This window comes from Limulus polyphemus, unplaced genomic scaffold (assembly GCF_000517525.1).
Source record: "Limulus polyphemus unplaced genomic scaffold, Limulus_polyphemus-2.1.2 Scaffold2198, whole genome shotgun sequence".
Classification (NCBI taxonomy): Eukaryota; Metazoa; Arthropoda; class Merostomata; order Xiphosura; family Limulidae; genus Limulus; species Limulus polyphemus.
In genome coordinates this window covers 62,924-78,360 of record NW_013667808.1, presented here as the reverse complement: position 1 = coordinate 78,360, position 15,437 = coordinate 62,924, and the positions used below count along the sequence as shown (strand labels likewise).

The 15,437-nt window shown below is 34.4% G+C and overlaps 1 long non-coding RNA gene across 2 annotated transcripts in view; it reads right to left on the bottom strand.

The window, feature by feature from the left end:
* The window catches only part of LOC111087473, a 128,903-nt gene extending 128,015 nt beyond the window's left edge, over positions 1–888 (bottom strand). For both annotated transcript variants that reach the window (XR_002612145.1, XR_002612144.1), the window contains exon 1: positions 781–888. This is a non-coding gene — a long non-coding RNA (uncharacterized LOC111087473). The remainder of the gene's footprint in view (positions 1–780) is intronic.
* Positions 889–15,437: the final 14,549 nt, after the last annotated feature.

Genomic DNA, 15,437 nt, shown 5'->3' with positions numbered 1-15,437 from the left:
TAAACTAACTATAACAATCACTGACTAGTCCTAGTAAACTAACTACAACAATCACTGACTAGTCCTAGTAAACTAACTACAACAATCATTGACTAGTCCTAGTAAACTAACTACAACAATCACTGATTAGTCCTAGTAAACTAACTACAATAATCGTTGATTAGTCCTAGTAAACTAACTACAACAATCATTGACTAGTCCTAGTAAACTAACTACAACAATCACTGATTAGTCCTAGTAAACTAACTACAATAATCAATGACTAGTCCTAGTAAACTAACTATAACAATCACTGACTAGTCCTAGTAAACTAACTACAACAATCACTGACTAGTCCTAGTAAACTAACTACAATAATCAATGACTAGTCCTAGTAAACTAACTATAACAATCACTGATTAGTCCTAGTAAACTAACTACAACAATCGCTGACTAGTCCTAGTAAACTAACTACAACAATCGTTGACTAGTCCTAGTAAACAAACTACAACAATCACTGATTAGTCCTAGTAAACTAACTACAACAATCGCTGACTAGTCCTAGTAAACTAACTACAACAATCGTTGACTAGTCCTAGTAAACAAACTACAACAATCACTGATTAGTCCTAGTAAACTAACTACAACAATCGCTGACTAGTCCTAGTAAACTAACTACAACAATCACTGATTACTCCTAGAAATGGAGCTGTGTTGTTTTAGATACAAGTTGTTATTTTTTAACAGTATATTATAAAGGTTAAGATGTCCTTAGGTAATGCAATTAACCTATATACATACATACAGCTGACTTCCCTGGGATCAATCCTTGACCTGATTAATCGTAGTACAAAAATATTTCTAACATCCTAGTTTCTTCTTCTTTATCGGATTTTGTAGTGCCGCAAATAAAAACTATGATCATTAGATGTGGCAAAACGTTGTCCACTATCTCTATCTCACCTTCAGATAAGATGGGATAACTTGAAAGGTCAAGATAATTCATTACGTATAAGAACATATATCTATCATGATTCTGTCTTTTTATTTGGTTGTTGTTTTCTCATTGGTTGTAGTCAGGCTCCCTAAGTAATAAACATAAATCATATGTGTGATCAAATAATAATTTAATACATTTTAACTCTAAGATATACAACAAAAAATGTTTTTATTTTAATAATTATTATCGTAAAATCGACGCCAAAAATAATTTCGATCTCTTAAACCTGAGAAATTGTAATTTTGTTTCCTCATTCTTTATATATCATCAGAACTTATACGGTAGTGTTTCTTGTGGCTCCATCTAGCAGCTTAATAGATAATACGTTTGTTTTATGATTTTGTTTTTATATTAAGATGATTATCGTTGTGCAATTTTGTTTTCTGGTAAAATTATATGGCTGTACCAATAGTACTTTATGTATTAAGATTGAGGTAGCTCAACGTATAAACGACTCCTGTTTCATTTGTAGACGTCACGAAACTATCTAAAACAAAATAAATACATGCAAGAAAATACTTAAAACGTAATGATTAGTTTTCTTTTCAACTTTCCTTTTTTTTTTATTCGAATGATTGATTGTTTTTTTAACATAAAGCTGCGCAATAGGTTATCTATTCTGTGCTCATCGCAAGGCTCGAATCCTGAATTGCAGCGTTATAAAAATCCATTGTTAATTAAGGCAACATATAATTTCTGTTAGACTCCAGCCAAATACAAATGTATTTTATTTAAATGAGTGTCCTTAATGTGCTTAGCATAATCCCGTTGACTTGTTTTACGACATAAATCTGTTTGTTTTAAAACGTTCGCGTAAAACTACGTTCCTAATTTGGAACTGATACACTAGAGGGAAGGCAGTTAGTCAATACCATCCATAACCATCTCTTGGTCTACTCTTGTCTGACCGAACAGTAGGATTTGAATGTCTCTCTCTTATAGCCCACCTGCGACCACAAAATGCGGAGCGCGTTTGTGCGGCAATGTGACGCGAACCATTAAAGTCTGGATATACTGATCGCTTGGCCGCACCTAGCTCTTTAAGGCACAGTTTAACATTTGTCACTAAAATTATTTTTAGGCTATAAATATTTCAACATCAAAATATATTACAAAACTAAGAACAATGCACAGCTAATCTGCGGATCGCGGGTTCGAATCACATCTCGGATCGTACTCGCGTTATAGTGTGATGGTCAATCCCGTTTTTTTTTGTGTTTTTTTGTTGGTATTAGAATAGACCAAGAGTTGGTGGCGAGTGTTATCTAGCTGCCTTCCCTCTAGTCTATAATTTATAAATTAGGAACGGGTTGCGCAGATAGTTTTGGGCGAAATCCTGCAGGCAAATAAACAAAAAGTGTACAGCTTAATCAAAGTAATGTTCTGTCTAAGATAGGTTTAAAACGAACACAAGCAACCATACATTAAAAGTTTAACTGTTCAAATAAAGTAGTGAATAAGATGAAGCAACGCAAACATAAATACTCACTGCATTCTCTCTTCTTTTTTTTTAGGGGGGGCAAACTGAGATTAGTATTTCTATTAAGATAAATAAAATAACGACCTATATTTCCAGGACGTGTTATTATTAGCTAAATATTTCGCTATTACAACTTCGTCAGGAGCTATCGATATTCTAAAAGTTCACTAACTCCGTTAAAACTCTGGATTAGTGAACTTGTAGGACATCGATAGCTCCTGACAAGCAGTAATATTGAGCTAATAATGACATATCCTGGAAATATAGGTCGTTATTTTATTTACCTTAATAGAAATGCTCGTATTAAACGTATAGAGACTTCACCGTTATCTGAAAAACAAGCTCTTTACAAGTTTACAGGTTGTTATTCCAGGATTTTAAAGAATCGGGACAAAAGATTATTTTATTATACTCATCAAGATTTTTTTTTAGATTTGTATATTTAATTTTTTTTTTAATAATTTAGGTTTAAGAATTTTGTTTGTTTGAATTTCGCGCGAAGCTACACGAGGGCTATCTGCGCTAGCCATCCCTAATTTAGCAGTGTAAGACTAGACACCACCCACCGCCAATTCTTGGGCTACTCTTTTACCAACGAATAGTGGGATTGACAGTCACATTATAGTGCCCCCATCCCTGGTCCTCATCACACCAAACATGCTCGCCCTTTCAGCCGTATTGCGAGTCGAGCGCCCTAACCACCTGGCCATGCCGGGCCTAAGTTTTAAGAAACACTTACTATAAAAATAGCTAGATAAATTATAAATACTAAAATTAAATTTATTGCTCCGTTCAAAAGTGGAATCCGGGTTTCGATACCCGTGGTGGGCAGAGCACAGATAGCCCATTGTGTAGCTTTGTGCTTAACTTAAAAAACAAACAAACAAACAATCAAAAGTGGAAATGATAAATTATTAATTTATATATATCTTTATTAATGTATACTACTTTTAAATTATTTATGTGATAGCTTATATTTCATCAGACCATCTAAATAACCACAATTTGAGTATATAGTTAACAACACGGAAAAAAGTAATATTTTCGAGGTTTCGGTTTGCGTAACGAACATTGGAGAGTTTGTGATGTAGTTATACATAAACAATACTTAACTACACTTCAGAAAATAGAATATTTTAATTTTTTCAACGTTTCGGTTGTTGTTTTTGAAGTTAAGCACAAAGCTACACAATGGGTTATCTGTGCTCTGCCCACCACGGGTATCGAAACCCGAATTCTAGTGTTGTAAGCCCGCAGACATACCACTGTGCTACTGGGGGGCATAGGTTTCGGAAAACTCGTTTATTAGGACGTCATGATTACTGAAAAAAAGATTAATTTGCATCTGGTTTCTTAATTAATTAAATCGACACAATAATATAAATGTTACTTGAAAAACACGTGCACTACTGTACAATGGTCAATAGTGTGTGACATGTCATAACAATATTTTTGAAATTAATATTATTGTGAATAAATAATGAAATGTCACTTATTTTGACCTCAAAGATGTTATATTGTTTAACATTGGTAATTTCTAAAGGTAATCGGTTAGGTATTAATGTAGAGATGCGTTTATTTTTTTAAATTATCCTCGTCTGTTTGTTGTTTTTTTTTTAGCAATGCCACTTTGGGCTATCTGCTGTGTTCATCGCGGAGAATCGAACCCTGGATTTTTAGCGTTGTAAGTTCGTAAATTTACCACTGTCCCATCGGGGGACACTTATCTTCGTATATATTTATTTATCTTTCAAATTTTAAATAACTCATCCTGGACAATATAAAAAAAAAACACGCCATCTTTCTTCCGGAGTAAAAAGTAAAATTGTTGGATTTTTTTCTTATTCAGAGCGTGTTTCGGCGCACGTTCTGCATTGCCATTTTATAAGACGTTTGGTGACATGATTGTTATTAACCTTTCGTTTCAAAGTTTCGGAAATGGCAGCTTTATTTTTGCGCACCTCTGTATACACATTTTCTGTTTTCATCGTGAACATTACATTTTTTTATAACAGGATAGTTATGGCTAACTTACAGTAAAGGACAATTATGGAACTTGTTTCTTTGTTAAATTTTCGCGCAAAGCTGCTCGAGATCTATCTGCTTCTAGCCATCTCTAATTTTGAACTGATAAACTAGACGGAATGGCAAGATAGTCAACACCACCTGCCGTAAATATTGGGGGCTATTCTTTTATCAAAGAATAACATAATTGACCGTGACATTATAACACCCGAAGGCTGAAAAGGGCGAGCATGTTCGGTTACAGGATTCGAGCTCGCGATCATAAGATAGCGAGACAAGTTCTCTAACAAATAGACCTTTCCAGACTTCGCAAATATAGAGCAAAAGTAAAAAAATGACTATAGATTTTTAAATAACATGGATAATTCAGGCTTTAGGCTCGTTCTCGCGCTTACTGTATACAAATATATAATATGTATTTTTATTATAAAACTTACACTGCAATTCCTCTTCAAATTGTAAAGCGCGTTAGAAATATAAACTAATAGTAATTACTAACATTTCAGTTGTTACCAACACCTGGAATGTTCCCTACCGTTTAATTAGTTTACTTTGAATTTCGAGCAAAGCTACACGAGGACTATCTGTGCTAGCCGTCCCTAATTTAGCAGTGATAGACTAGAGGAAAGGCAGCTAGTCAACACCACCAACTATTGGGTTACTCTTTTATCAACACTTAGTGGGATTTCGAGTCGAATGCCTTAATCGCCAGACCATACCAGGTTCAACCGTTTTGAATTATAAAGGCTATAAAGTTTTAAACGATCGGTATCTGCTTGTGATACAAAACTTACCTTTAGACTCTGACGTCATTAACTCAACTATGGTTATGGTATGAAGCTGTCAAAACCAACGCTAGAAACCGGGTTTCGATACCCGTGGTGGGCAGAGCAGATATAGCCCTTTGTGTTGCTTTGTGCTTAACTACAAACAACAACAACAAATAATAGGTAATTTGCGTCCCCTTTACAGAAATTGTTCGTTGGATTTCTTGCAAAGCTACACAATAAGGCTGTCCGCGTTCAGCTATTCCCAACTTTGAGCTGATAAACTAAAGGGAAGGCAGCGGCTAGTCAGTCACCAGAACATACTATCTACGTTTAGACTACTCTTATCGGACCGAACAGTGAGATTTTAACCGCCACTATTATAGCGCACTCGCGGCCCCAAAACGTGGAGAGGCGTTTACAGCAATGGGATGCAAAATGTGAATCGTTGGATCTATAGTTTGGAAGCGCTAACCACTTGGCCATACCCCGGCCACATTAAAGAAACTTTGTGAAAGCGCTCTTCTTGTTTTCTGTTGATCATATGTGTCTTGGAATATCATTAGGAGCACTTTTAATGGCTTGATAAATAACATACTCTTTTTGACTTTAGAATACACCCATTCCCATTCCCATTTTAGACGTTTTCTAGAAAACACGATCCAATATTTCTGGCCCCCAGTAGCACAGCGGTATGTCTGCGGACGTACAACGCTAGAAACCGGGTTTCGATACCCGTGGTGGGCAGAGCACAGACAGCCCATTGTGTAGCTTTGTGCTTAATTATACATAAACCATTATTTCTGACATGCACCGGTAGGACTAAAAGACTATATGCAACACTAGGATTTAGTATACTGTCTATGGCCAATAAATACGAATATGTTATAAGAAATTGAGCAGTTTTGTATTTTTGATACCAGAAACATCTTTACCATTATGGTTTTCAGGTTTGGTGGTCCGAAGTTTCATAGATCTGCAAGTTTGTGTGGTAATTTCTTTCTCTAGTCTCATGAGTGACCGGTAGACAAAACAGGTTCAGGTACTACAGGAAACTCTATTCATGAAAGGATTACCTGAAAAATGCACAGTTTACTTTGTGCATAATTTTTGTTTGGAATGTTGGTTCGTATAGAAAGATTAGGCCCGTCTTTCGTCGTGTTCTATGCAGGTCTATGTTTATTCACCTTGCTCTTTCAAAAACCGTTCAGCCACTGTGACATTTCTTGTAAATAACAAAACTCTTGAGCAAGTCACCGTTGCCAATTCTTTGGAAAGTACACTTCTCTCTGCAATGTTATTTAAGCTTGATGTTAGACTGATAACAGGTGTAAAGACCTGATAAGAGAGCGCTGCTCATAAAATTAAAGCTTTTGTCAATACGTAACAGCCCCGAGACAAAGAATGCGATCGTACATAAACTGTGAGAGCAATATATCTAATCTGTGGTGACGTAAATAGGGTGACAAAATCGGAGGGGGTCTTCCCTATCGACATATTGTGGGTTTATTATTCCAGTAAAAGTTCTGCTGTTATCTAAACAAGGATTTGGGGTGCGGTTGTCCCTCTAGAGTACTACACACTTCATTATTCTTATACCTACAGCGTGATTTCTTAAAGGTATGGGAAGTATATATCTGGCCTTTGAAAAATCAAAACTTAGCAAACACATTGTTGTTTAAATATTTGATTAGAAATACAAAGGTATTAATGTTGATTTTTTTTTCAAGTTTTATCGCGGTTCTAGATCAAGTTTTAATTTTTGTATAAAATATCACCTGCTTTATACCTATCTACTTCTTTCAATCTCTGTTGAAAGACATTATATTTGGCTGAATTCACTCACCTAATTATCCGTGTTGATATTCATGCAATGAACAGGTAATGTACAATAATGATATCTTAGTTTAAAGGTTGTTAATAGCTATTGATTTTTTTGTCAAAGATGTTATGGGTCTTCTTCTTCACTTCATTACACAAATCAGTTTTTACATCCTGTGTCTTATAACGTCACTTACATCTCTACACCACAACAAATTCTTACCACTCTGACTCTCACTTCCACGCTTATAGATAAATTATACTATCTCTGAGACAGGTTTATCTTTATAGACTTGATAAGAAACAAAGAAAGGTGTTTTTTAATATTCCATTTCTTATCTGAAACTTGAAAAATGTTGAGGGGAATATCCTTTCTTCATGGTTGTACAGAAATACAAACTTCCATGGCAGTGCTATAGTAGAGTGGGACAGTCCATATCAGTGATCTAAAGAGGGACACATATATATATAAACCCATGGTAGTGCTATAGAGGGGGACAGGTATCAGTCCATATCAGTGATCTAAAGGGGGACATATATATAAACCCATGGTAATGCTCTAGAGGGGGACAGGTATCAGCCGTGGTAGTGTTCTGAAAGAAGTATAGGTGTAAGCCTACGGCTTAGCTCTGAAAGGGGACATATATCAACCATGGTAGTGAAAGAACTAATAACACGAACTAACGAGTTTTTTATGTGTTCATCACAGGAGTAAATTATGACTCAGATAAACACTTAGCTTGATATTAAAATATCTAGTTCTGGGTATGTGGTGTGTAGCTATAGGTAATGATAGCTATAGGCTTATTATTAAATCACTTAGTGTCGGGTAAATACTGTGGAGTGTAAATTTAAGTAAACATTTAGCTTCGGTAATAATGTGTTGTAAAACTGTCGATAAGCTCTTACCTTGTAACTAAAGCATTTAATTTCTGGTAAAGAGCGTAAGTTAGACAAACATTGAACTTGTGCTGTCTTGGGTAAAAGTTTGTGTTTAGACAAACATTGTCGTGCTGTCTTGGGTAAAAGTATGTGTTTAGACAAACATTGAACATGTGCTGTCTTGGGTAAAAGTATGTGTTTAGACAAACATTGAACTCGTGCTGTCTTGGGTAAAAGTATGTGTTTAGACAAACATTGAACATGTGCTGTCTTGGGTAAAAGTGTGTGTTTACACAAACATTGAACTCGTGCTGTCTTGGGTAAAGTATGTGTTTAGACAAACATTGAATATGTGCTGTACTTTTACCCAAGATTTGTCTAAACACACACTTTTACCCAAGACAGCACATGTTCAATGTTTGTCTAAACACAATGTTCAATGGTTCAATGTTTGTCTAAACACACACTTTTACCCAAGACAGCACTTGTGCTGTCTTGGGTAAAAGTATGTGTTTAGACAAACATTGAACATGTGACTATCGTATTTGTTTCAGGTAATAATATAGTTATTATATACAGTAAGTGTAAAGTTAATATCGGTGTTTACAAATAAACGAGATTTAGGCTTAAAATTTGATTAAGGTAATCGGTTTATATTTAATCACTCTTTGCTAATTAGGTTAATTTTGTATAACAATTTTACCTCCAACATGCAAATGCTTTTGGTTTAAACTAATCGCGTAAGCTTAGCTTTCAAACAATATTAAGTCTTAAAAGCAATCACGTGTTTGAAGTCAAGTCAATTTTATAAATGTTTGAAAATCCTGCAATAACAGTCATCTCATTTCTTTTAAATCGCCCCACCCACCGGTAAAAATTCATAACGCAAAAATTCGGTGTTCGATCCCTGCCGGGAGCACATCACAAATAACTCCATGCTTGGCCAAAAAAAATATAAATCAATAAATAGTCTTTCTAAATTGTTGGTGATGTACCGTATTTCCACTGAAGCTACATTTTCTCTTTTCATTCAAGGCTAAAACTCTTTACTGAACAAGGATAACTTTACTAGCAATAAGATAAAAGTTGTATGCGCAATTGTTGAGTCACTTCCATTACATGGAAACGACCCGTGCTTAAGTGCTTTAGTATGAAGCTTTTACGCACGTAAACATTCACTTGGATTTGGATATACAGAACGCTGTTTACACTGGGTTCGTTTGCAAGATTATAATGCGCCATGGGATATTAGGCTTTATGGATATTCAATGACTAGTCATAAAACCGGTAAGAGACTTCACTGAACCTTATGGTTACGAAGACATTTTGGCATAAATATGTATCAACCAGTGCTGCATGAATAATGATATTGACACTGTTGATCAAGTCACAACCGTCGGCACACTTTTAGACTTATGATTTAACATACGTGTCCATTTCCATTTGATTAAATTAAATTGAATCGTACGAACGTAAGGATGGAGAGCTGCTACTTACTCGGAGGCCGTTTTTACAGTGCGACTATAGCCAACATTATGTGTATGCTTTAAAGTAATTCATGGTCCTAATGGTACAGAATTGAGATGGAGCTAAATAGAACCCCGAGTTCTGTTAAGGCGTCACCAACAAAATATACAACTCAATTCTCTCTCTCTCTTCATCTCGCTCCCGCTTTACTTTTATAAAGCACTCTAAAGTCAAGAATTTAAAGAAAGTGAATTGTCAAATTTTTTATCCTACTTATTCTCTCTTTCAGAGTTAGTTTTTCAGCCAGACCAGACGCCAGTTTTCTTCAGCAAGTCGACTTCATCTAATTATAACCCTCACTTAGAAAGTTTCACAAACACAGAATGACTTGTAATTTGTTAGAGAATTCTGAAATCGAACTTACCGTGACAGCATTTCAAATAACCATCTTATTAGGCCTCTCGCAACCGGTTGAACCCTCCTAGTCTGAGAGTAAAATCTGAAAGTCATGTAAAAGTTTACATCAAAAAATAACATTAAAGAATTTGATGACACATCAGATTCACGATTTAATCATATAGAAAACTAGAAAGGCACTCAAAGAGTACAAGTCACACCAACTACTAAAGCATCCAGAGTGTACAAGTAACACCAACTAGTGATTATTACGTGTCGGAATATCACCATCTAGTGATTAACACATGTCGGAATATTATCATCTAGTGATTAACACATGTCGGATCATCATCTAATGATTAGTACGTGTTGTAATGTCATCATCTCGTGAGTAGTAAACGTTGTAATATTGTCATCTATTGATTAGTACATGTTTGAATGTCATCTTGTAATGATTAATACATGTCTGAATATCATAATCTAGTGAATAACACATGTTGTAATACAATCATTTAGTGATTAGTACGTGTCGGAATATCATCATTTAGTGATTAGTACGTGTCGGAATATCATCATTTAGTGATTAGTACGTGTCGGAATATCATCATTTAGTGATTATTACATTTTAGAATATCATCATTTAGTGATTAGTACGTGTTGGAATATCATCATTTAGTGATTAGTACGTGTTGGAATATCATCATTTAGTGATTAGTACGTGTCAGAATATAATCATTTAGTGATTAGTACGTATATAAAATGAAAAATTTCCTGATTTTAAGAATAAAAAGGATTACATTAACTATCCTGACTGAAACGGGTCTTCTCAATAAGGTTGGTTATAAGATTGTTAATATATAGTCCACGCGATACAGGTGGGAAATCTTAGCTTAAAGATAAGTATACTCAGTTCTGGATCTAAGTGCTATCGTAAGTATTTGATTCTCATTCAGTCATTTGATACAGTTAATCTAGACGATACCGGAAAATATTTAAAAAAACAAAACGTTATCGAACATCTACCGTGAATATAACGGCATTTTTGAAGGAATTTTGCCAAAGGTAATATTTCATTATTGTGAATTATATTGTTGTTAAATATCTTAACAGATTTATATAGAATTAATATTTTATATCGGGCATTAAATGTAGCAAAAATTACATACACGATAGATCCTTAATAAAAATCAAATAACTGTAAGTACTTTTCAATTATAAAAAAAATAGTTAACAGATTATAAAAAGTTTCACCAATATAACAGTTTGCGAATAGAATGTTTTTAAAAAGTATATTTTCAATTCTGAAAAACTTTTATCAAAACGCATCTAATGTGTTTCCTTATCATAACTCGAACATAACTAAAGTAAGAATTTTTACGATAAAAAGTTATTAAATGTCATCCTTCAAACATAGAAAACACCAACAGCAAGCCAGGTAAAGTGTTAAAACTATTGAAACGTAGAAAACACCAACAGCAAGCCAGGTAAAGTGTTAAAACTACTAAAACGTAGAAAACACCAACAGCAAGCCAGGTAAAGTGTTAAAACTATTGAAACGTAGAAAACACCAACAGCAAGCCAGGAAAAGTGTTAAAACTATTGAAACGTAGAAAACACCAATAGCAAGTCAGGTAAAGTGGTTTTACACCACTGTTAAAGCTAGTAAAACGTGGAAAACACCAACAGCATGACTTGTAAAGTGGTTATATAGCACTGTTAAAGCTAGCGAAACGTGGAAAACACCAACAGCGTGACATGTAAAGTTGTTTTACACCACTGTTAAAGCCAGTAAAACGTGGAAAACACCAACACCAAGACAGTAAAGGCATCATGATAAAACCTATTTTAATTCCAAGTTGAAATAGTTTTAGCGAAGTTTAAACACATTTTATTGTCTAATTAATGATAAATTAAAATTGAAAGCCCAAATTTCTGAATAAAATATAAAACCAACAGTTCGTTTCTTATTAATGCGTATCTAAATATGTATGCATGCATTCCTACGATCACTCCGAATTAATTGAACACACCATTGATTAAAGATTTGGTTAACGACGAACTTCGATCCACATAGCATTTCTAAGACGATGTGCTACAATAAGGTTATGGAACTTGAACTTTAGTTACTATTGTTGTCACATTACAAAGTGATCAATATTGTCTATTTCAAAACTTGGCGGTATGGATTTCTAATCCATCATAAACAGACGCTTTTGTAATTAGAATTGAAGGTTATTCTCTGTGTGTGTGGAAAGTCACGATAACTCTCTACAGCAAAACTTACTTTTTTTATGTGTGTGTGTGTGTGTGTTTCGGGGGTTGGCCGGTAGGGGGGAATAGCCAAGATGTGTACTGAGTACCAACTTAGAATATTCCGACCCTCAATGCAGAAAACAATCACGTGACCAGCTCATGAATACAAGTCCTATATGTTCCACGACATACCGTATGCATAAACATGTATTGAATTTCATCTCACGAGATCCACATAATGTAACTCGGTTTACGGAGATCGAAGCACATCACCAAAATCTCATTTGTCTTCATTGAAACTTTGTTTCCAGGGCGTTGGACAAACGCTGTTGTACGATTACTAAAATAACAAAGATTATTAAAAGTGCAGAAAGGAAACAGTGGTGCGTGCGGGTATGGTTCTTTTTTCTTTCCGAGAACATGAAAAGATCCTTGATTTTTATATGAAGAAATTCTAATAGACAGATGGGTAAAAACATTTCTCCAAAAAACGCTCGAACAAATCTTGTCCTCAATTAATTAGCATAAACTCAAATTATTGGATATTTCCCTTATTAATTTTATCTAATTATGTGCGAAATGTTTTTTTTTCTTTGAAGTTAAGCACAAAGCTACACAATGGGCTATCTTTGGTCTGCCCATCACGGGTATCGAAACCCGGTTTCTAGCGTTGTAAGTCCGCAGACATACCGCTGTGCAGTTGTGGGGAGGGGCGTGCGAAATGGCAATTTTAGCAAATGATTTTATTAACCAGCCTCTTTTGAGTGACTTAGAGAGGCGTTTACCCCCCCATAAAAAAAACAACAAAATGTCATTATTAATCCCTTACAAGTTATTACTCAACTTATTTAAATACATACACGTACATATATGATTAATGTAGCATGTCACATATCAGTCCTTGTTGTTTAATCTTTAATTAATCAGAATATTATTTATTTGGAAACTGATAAATCAAGGCGTAGAAATAAGTTCAGTGAATGTTGACCAGAGATATACCACTTACTGAAAGGGAAGGAAAATCTAGGAAATTACCAAGCTAAGTTAGGAAATTAACTGAATACAATACTACTGATGAGGTCACGCAAGTCAATTAAAAAACGTTATTGTACGTAAATATTTTCACTTGATTTTACCACACAACGTAAGCGTCTTTCCCGATCCTGAGCAGGTCAGCTGTCAGCAGTATACATTAGAATACCACGTCAAAATAAAGAGACGAACGTATTGGCCACAAATGTGTAATATTGACATTAAAATACATGTTCAGTTTAAGTATATAGATATTGAACGCTTACGTGGGGTTGGATAATGATAGTCCCGATTATATGTTTATAGCTATTGTAAGTCTATGTGTACGTTATTAAGTTACAGAACATGTTACACGTTTATAGATATTGAACGTTTACGTGGGGTTGGATAATGATAGTCCCGATTATATGTTTATAGCTATTGTAAGTCTATGTGTACGTTATTAAGTTACAGAACACGTTAGATGTGAAAGAACGTGTTACGTGTTTACACTTACTGTAAGTCTGTGTTTAAGTTCTTAACTGAAAAAACATGTTACATGTCTACACCTACTGTAAGTCTATTTGAGTACACTGTGTGCTACACTACATGTTACATGTATTAGTTATTATATGTCTATTAGAGTACGCTGTATACTGTCAGTACATGTTACATGTTTTAAATATTGTAAGTCTATTTGAGTACACTGTATGCTACACTACATGTTGCATGTATTAGTTATTGTAAGTGTTAGTATTCGTCTGGAAGTAATAACAGTGAAGCATGTTTGAAAGAACTTGGTTTTAAACCGTTTTCATTCACGTCATTATTATAACACTAATTCGTTAGACACTCTTCTATTATCTATCTGAAACAATAAAAATAAGTCACACAAAAGCTAGAACATACAAAATACCATTATCGTAAGCATAAGTAAGCATTGTGACGTCATTTGAATGAACCCCAGACTAGAAATGATTAGGAATGAACACGAATAATAATAATAGATATTTTCCTAAGTTTCAGTTTCTATTGGTTATTTGTTGTTAAGCATAAAGATGTGTAATGGGTTATCTGCACTGTGTGCAACCAGGGATCAAACCCCAAATTTTAGCCTTATAAGTCCTAAGTTTACCGCTTAACCACTGGGGGCATATTGAATGATTATTTTTCACCTTCGCCTGTCCTCTGATGGGACAGTGTAAGTCTACGAAATTACAACGCCAAAATTCAGGGTTGAATTCCCCGTGGTGGATACAACAACTAGCGTATTGTGGTTTTGCTCTAATAAAAAAAAACCACTCCACCTTCTAGAAGATTTAGGAACAAGTATAGTAAGAAAAGACACATAACCATCTCCATCTTAAAATAGACATTTGATATCTTACTTAAGAAACGTATACACATAACCATCTCCATCTTAAAGTAGACATATGATATCTTACTTAAGAAACGTATACACATAACCATCTCATCTTAAAGTAGACATATGATATCTTACTTAAGAAACGTATACACATAACCATCCCCATTTTAAAGTGGACATTTGATATCTTACTTAAGAAACGTATACACATAACCATCTCTATCTTAAAGTGGACATTTGATATCTTACTTAAGAAACGTATACACATAACCATCCCCATCTTAAAGTGGACATTTGATATCTTACTTAAGAAACGTATACACATAACCATCTCCATCTTAAAGTGAACATTTGATATCTTACTTAAGAAACCTATACACATAACCATCTCCATCTTAAAGTGGACATTTGATATCTTACTTAAGAAACGCATCTTGTAGTTGTTTCAGTTACTGACTTGTAATTACGTTCTTCACGCAGTCTACGACAAAGCAGTTGTACAGAATTCCATCGCCATCTGTTGAAAAGCGTGATTAAAACTATTCGATAATAATATTTTTGAATAAATGTAACGTAATTTAGAATTTCGTATTTTACCTTATTTTTCTGAAGCGAATATTATGACAGGTGGTCAGTAAACTTAGTTTTGATAATCCTAATACATAGCAGATAACAATGTGGATGAAGTAGGCGTTATTACGTGAAGATAACACTGGTAGTAGTGTATAGGTATAATTACGTGAAGATAACACTGGTAGTAGTGTATAGGTATAATTACGTGAAGATAACACTGGTAGTAGTGTATAGGTATAATTACGTAAAGATAACACTGGTAGTAGTGTATAGGTATAATTACGTGAAGATAACACTGGTAGTAGTGTATAGGTATAATTACGTAAAGATAACACTGGTAGTAGTGTATAGGTATAATTACGTAAAGATAACACTGGTAGTAGTGTATAGGTATAATTACGTAAAGATAACACTGGT